Raw genomic sequence first — 6,894 nt, forward strand, 5'->3', positions numbered from 1 at the left:
GCTTCACAGATAAGGAAAAGCTAAAGGAGTTCATCACCACCAAACCAGTATTATATGAAATGCTGAAAGGTATCCTTTAAGAAGAGGAAGAAGAAGAAAAAGGTAAAGATACAAATTATGAACAACAAACATGCATCTATCAACAAGTGAATCTAAGAATCAAGTGAATAAATAATCTGGTGATCATAATAGAATCAGGGACATAGAAAGGGAATGGACTGACTATTTCTTGGGGGGAAAGGGGTGTGGGAGATGCGGAAAGAGACTGGACAAAAATCGTGCACCTATGGATGAGGACAGTGGGTGGGGAGTGAGGGCGGAGGGTGGGGCAGGAACTGGGAGGAGGGGAGTTATGGGGGGAAAAAAGAGGAACAAATGTAATAATCTGAACAATAAAGATTTAATTTAAAAAAAAAAAGGGAAGGAGTGTCCCAACACCACTACCAATGCTGCATCACCTATCAGCAACACTTTAACATAGTCGTCAGTGATTCCTCCACAAACCCACTCAATATAACAAGTAAAAACAAAATCTTTTAATTTTTAAACTCTCAGTATTTTCTCCAAATAATATTGGCTCCCAATTAAGGCCACAATGATCAATTATATGAACAGGCAATGATCAGTGAATCAATGATTTCCAATAATTAATAAATGGGTTTTAGCCCTAGCCGGTTCGGTTCAGTGGATAGGGCATCGGCCTGGGGACTGAAGGGTCCCAGGTTCGATTCTGATCAAGGGCACATGCCCGGGTTGCAGGCTCAATCCCCAGTAGGGGGCGTGCAGGAGGCAGCCAATCAATTTCTCTCTCATCATTGATGTTTCTATCTCTCTATCCCTCTCTCTTTCTCTTTGAAATCAATAAGAATAAATAAAGTAAAATAAATGGATTTTAGTGAGGTGAATACTGATATTATCCCCACTACTCAGATCAGAAAACTGAGACTTAGAAAATTGCTGAAGGGCATACAGCTAGTAAGAGTGGAGCTAGGATTCAAACCTTGGCCAACCTTATGCCAAAACCCACGCTCTTAAGCACTACCCTATTTTTCCCCTGTTATCATTAAGCTAGCTGTGTCTTAAAATAAGTCAGTCACGGAAAAGGACTAGTCACAGTGGTTCTCAACCTGGAGATCCCTCTATTATACCTGAATTGGAATGCAGAAATGTGGACTTCTGCCAACAATCATCCTTGAAACAAGAGAGAATAAAACCAAACAGGAGGAGAAATCAAGATGGCGGCATAGGTTAACGCAGGAGATTGCTGCCTCGAACAACCAATTCAAATTACACCTAAAAGACGGAACAGACATCATCCAGAACCACAGGAAGGCTGGCTGAGTGGAAATTCTACAACTAGGAGGAAAGAGAATATCATACCCACACTCAGAGGAAGCACAGTGCTGAAGTGAAATACTGAGGTACGAAGTGCGTGCGGAGTGGGCTGGCGGCGGAGGGCGTGGTTGTTGTTTTCAATCAGGAGGGAGTTTCAGACTCTGAGCTCCAGAGCTGGGCGAGAACCATATGATTTCACTCATATGTGGACTATTAAAGAGAAAGCGACAATCAAACAAACTCACAGAAACAGACAGCAGTGTGGTGGTTACCAGAGGAAAAGGGAAGTAGGAGGAGGTCGCAGAGGGTAAAGAGGATCAAATATATGGTGGCAGAAAAAGACTTGACCTTGAGTGGTAAGCACACAATACATTATACAGATGATGTATTATAGAATTGTACACTTGAAATTTATATAATCTTAATAACCAATGTCACCCCCAATAAATTTAATAAAACAAAAAAGAGAGGAAGAAAAATAAGTCATTCAATTTGGTTTAGATTAGAAATGCCAACTGAATGGTGTAAGTTGATTCTGCTTCCATCTTTTTAGACAAACCATTGCCAACTAGCTTCCAATCTGAAATTAACCAAAAGTCAGTAATATCTCTAATTTTTTTGAGGTTCTATTTATCCTTATTCTCTATATCAATGAAGTTCCCTAATTTCAGCACCACTTTTGAAACATATGCAATTATGGAGAATGCTGCAAATGAAACATATACACAATTCATACTGCAATTACAGCTCCTTAGTACTTAGTGCTGTAATTATTTTTTATGTCTTTAAATTCACAGAATACAGTGACATATCCCTAGCACCTAAACTGACACCTGAAAAAATATTAGAGGCCCCAATAAGTGTTGATTTGAATAAATGAATGAATGTCTCTGAAGTGTATGACTCACTAAAATAAGTTTCTCACAGAAGTTTTCTCTTTTGGGAATTTTCAAAGGTATGTGAAGTGGACCCAAAGTTGATCAACACAAGTGAACTAACTGACTGTATTGTCAAGCTTTTTTTCTAATGGAAATAGACCGTTGGACCAAGAGTAGCCACAATATCTGGACCTCTGAGGAATGCACATTATCCAGAAAGCCTAAGCTTGGTGTATCTTTGAGTTGTCTCCTCTGGAGGAGGGGTTGAGTCTGAGCTGTTGTACTCAGAAACAAGTCGGAATTGCATACGTGGGGAAAAGGTATGAATGTGTGCTGGTGTCCAAGTAGTGGAATATAGTGGGTTGTGGTTGCTCTTCTAGTTTGCTTATTTGCCCAGCAAGCATTCCTACATATTCTGTCACTAAGGAAACATATTCATGTCACTAAGGTCCCTTCTCCTCTGCCCCCCAAATACAGTGGATGATCGCCAGACTCATGCTGGCTGTTCATGGTGCCTCATGCCCCTTATCACCTGATTGGTGCAAGGCTTGGCATGTCATCTAAATCAGGCCAGTCCTTCCTGGAGATCCCTTTATTATATCTGAATCGGAATGCAGAAATGTGGACTTCTGCCAACAATCATCCTTGAAACAAGAGAGAATAAAACCAAACAGAACTGAGAAAGAGAGGAAGCAGGTCTTGGTGACACTGAGTCTGGATCTAGCTTCCGTGGCCTTGACTCCCACAGCAACTCCTTCAGTTCTGTGAGATAGGTTCCTATCCCCTGAGGCTGAAAGAGGCCTGATGAGCATACCAAGGCTTTGCCCTAATGTAACCTCCCTTTATGACGTTGATTCTATTGGGAAACGTTTTCAAATCCAAACAGCCCAAAAGCCCTCATCAAGGTTTTAAACACAATCTTTCCGGCAAGTTGAGGAAGAGTCGAATTCAATACATTCATAATGCTGGCCACAAGATGGCACCTAAAGCATTCTTTCAAAGATTTAACCAGACACTCAGGATGATTACCAATTTCTAATGTCTTATTCATGCCTCACATAGGTCCTACCAGGTTGCAAAATCATTCCATTCTGGTCATTCTGTTTGCGTTCTGATAGTTACAGTGCGCCTCAAAGAGCATCTCATACTTAATGGTCTCAAGGAAATCAAGTCACTAAAACGTTGGACAACTGTTAAAAGGTGAGGTTTGATCATTTCAGGATAACAGCTCTATCTGCAAAGTGTTCAAAGCATTTAGTCTTATCAACAGGTTGTATGACTGCTGAGATCACCAAACCTTATTATACAGCCATGATATTAGCATGAGTATTGGCTCTTTCTTCATGGCCAAACACAACTTTATATTATTTTTAAATTGTTTTCTTTGTTTTCCACTTAGAGTCACAACTTTATAGCCCTGTCTTTAAACTAGATTTAGTGTCTAGCAATTGCCCCAAGAAGCCTTTTCAAGGCTTGCCTTTGGTTTTCAGTTACAACCTATAACACATAGGTCAACACAAAGATATACTGCATCTTACAGACTCTATCTTTGAATTATGTTTTAATACGAGTTTATGAAAATGGAAGGACAAAGTCTCTTGAATAAAATACAATTCTATAACCATAATAAAACTTCATGAGTCTTCTTTATGGGGAAAAGTCCTTCCTCACTGACCCTCCTTTGATAGTAAAACAACACCATGATCACAGCTTGTAATTTTCCTTCTTACCACTTGGCACTATTTGTAATTAGCACATTTCTATTTAGCTATTTGCTTAATATTTTCCTCCCTCTATCTATAGTTACTATCTTCATGAGGAAGAAACCATATCTTTCTACCACTATGTACTTAGCACCTATAAGATTGACTAACACTAAATAAATACCTATTAAATGGATTAAAAAATGAGTGTCACAGTTCTAATTTCCTGAATACAGAGAGTTGCTATAAAACAGGTGCAGTTTTTTATCAGAATATGATTTATGTCCTGATAAACAATGGCAGGTACACAGAACAGTCCCAGAGTCCAATCCAATCCAGGTAGGGAGAAAAGCCTTTCTCAGAGAACTTGGGATCTGTACTAATTACTGGTATCCAACCCATTTCCAGCATGCACTCTCTTCTATCTATAGAAAAGGCTAAGAAGTTTCAGGATATATTCCTATTCCAGCTAGAGTTCTCCTTAAACTCCCTTAGCCACAGATAGGACACACTTAACCTGGTCCCCAAACTTACATAGGTCTCTTGACCACGTAACATCTTTCTAATCAACCTTTCTCTCCTGCCTTTTCTCTCCTTGTACCCACTGTTTTCAGGATATCAGTAGGATTTCCTACACTTTTATTAACTGTTTAACCTGGCTACATCTTGTCTCCTGGCTACAAGGACTTTTTCTTTACAAATTCACATATGAACAGAAGTATTTAGATAGAATATGAAGACTGCCCATAACAAAGGGAACGCTTAGAGACCAGTACTGTCACTGTATCTATTAGAGATATTTATTTTTATTTTTTTCCTGAGATATTTAGTTTTAGGCAACAAAATTAAATCTGGCTGACTTACACTAGAAAGCAATGTATTAGAAGTGCACTATAACTTGTAGAATCAAAAGAAAAAGTGTAGAATTAATACTCAAGGAGGAAACAGAGCAGCTTTGAAGAGCTGGGTAACAGGAAATAGAAGATTGTCTTCAAAATGCCTCAAAGTGAACCAGCCTAGTCCATGTCCAGTCCTGTGGACACTTCACTCTAGATTCCAATTCCAAAGAGAATATCTGGTTGGCCTAGAGGGGGTCATGTGACTAACCTTGATACAGAGATGAACACCTTGGTTGACAGGCCCACTGAGAACCCATCCATGGCGGATGCTTCAGTTACTGGCAAGTTGAGGAGGAAGAAAATGAAATAGATTATGTCCAAATGTCCATTAAAGCCTCTCAACCTAATACAGATTTCGTTGGGTACTAAAATGTGCCATGTTCCTGTTAGGTCCACACCGACAGGAGCCAGGCCAAAAGACATTGTAAGAGTTTAAGAAATTTTATTACATTCTCTCACAAGGCTGAGACTAGTATAGAGGTGTCAGGGAGCAAGAGTAGGGAGAGTGGGATATTTATATCTCCTGTGCAGGTCAGAGTAATCAGTCAGACTAGGTGCAAGCAGGAGGCCAGGTGTAGGCAGTCCACCAGAAACTGGAAACTAGTCTGTGTGTTATGTGAAGACTTAGAAATAGACAATAAAGGCATTTGGACTTGGTTTTCTAAAGTCGAATGAGTTAAACTGGGCCAGCAGAAGTCTTGGAAACTAAATCTAGCAGCACTGAACGTCAGTGCCAGAAAGACCTGAAGAATTCATCTTTGTCTAATCCCCTCACTACAAAGATGAAGCACTGAAGCTTTGGGAAGGAGAAATAGGGGAATTAACAGCTCACCTAAAAACACAGAAGCTGACAATCTCTCTCTTTTTTTAATAGATTTTTATTGATTTTTTTAGAGAGAGGAAGGGAGAGGGAGAGAGAGAGAGAGAGAGAGAAGCATCAATGATGAGAGAGAATTATTGATTGGCTGCCTCCTGCATGCCCCCTATTGGGGGTCAAGCCCACAATCCGGGCATGTCTCCTGACTGGGATTCGAACCATGACCTCCTGGTTCATAGGCCAACACTCAACCACTGAGCCACACCAGCCAGGGCTGACACTCTCTTTTTACTTGTAACTCTTATCTATTCAATACTTGCTCTATGCCAAGCACTCTGTCATTTCTACAGTGAGACATATTTATTGTTTCATTTACTTCTCCAACACCCCTGAGAATGACTGGAACTAGGCTAATTTTACAAAGGAGTAATTCGGGCTTACAGAGGGGAATTTACTTGCCCAATGTCAAAGAGCTAGTAAATGGAGGGCCAGTTTTCAATTCCACGATATTTGATGCCAGGGCCCAAGCTGTTAACCAGGACCTACTGTATGTCAGACACCATGCTGAGAGTTTAAAATACATGACTAACAGGATACAATACCAGGCCCTGAGTTGCTGGATCTGATACTGTGAGTTACTGCTGTGGTCTGCAATGATGTTTCTGTCAGGTTAGGAACAAGGATTTCTCCTTTGAAATCTACTCAGTAGCAGCAACTCACTATTAGGCAATTAGCTTAGTGCAAAGATTACAGGATTTAAGGTCTGAAGACTGGTTTTAACCTCAACTCTGCTATCTACTAGTACTTGTCCATTAGGAGTCCTGGGTTGGCCTCTGTTCCCCACACACAAAAGAAAGAAATGCCCCTCCTGATTAGCTCAAAGGACTATTGGGAATTTAGAAAATTATAGATTTGAAAGCCCTCAGCAAAAGGTCGAGAATTATTGCAAATACCCATCTGAAGTCACATAGAATATTATCCCACAAAGATTTTCAAACCTTTGTAGAAGTTGTTATAATCAGTTCATGAAAATTCAAGAAAGTAAGACACAATAGTGGTTCCTAGCAGGATGAGAAGGATGGGAAAAGCAAGGAACCACACATGAATAAAATAGCACTGGTCATGTCCTGGTTCTTAAGTTGATCAGTGGTATTATGGGTGCTCAGTTTATTAGTATGCTTTTTACCTTATAAATGTGGTGTGGACATTCTCTCTTATGTCTTAAACTAGAGGCCTGGTGCATGAATTCATGCACCAGTGGG

The sequence above is a fragment of the Myotis davidii genome, unplaced genomic scaffold, assembly GCF_000327345.1.
Source record: "Myotis davidii unplaced genomic scaffold, ASM32734v1 scaffold420, whole genome shotgun sequence".
Taxonomy (NCBI): domain Eukaryota; kingdom Metazoa; phylum Chordata; class Mammalia; order Chiroptera; family Vespertilionidae; genus Myotis; species Myotis davidii.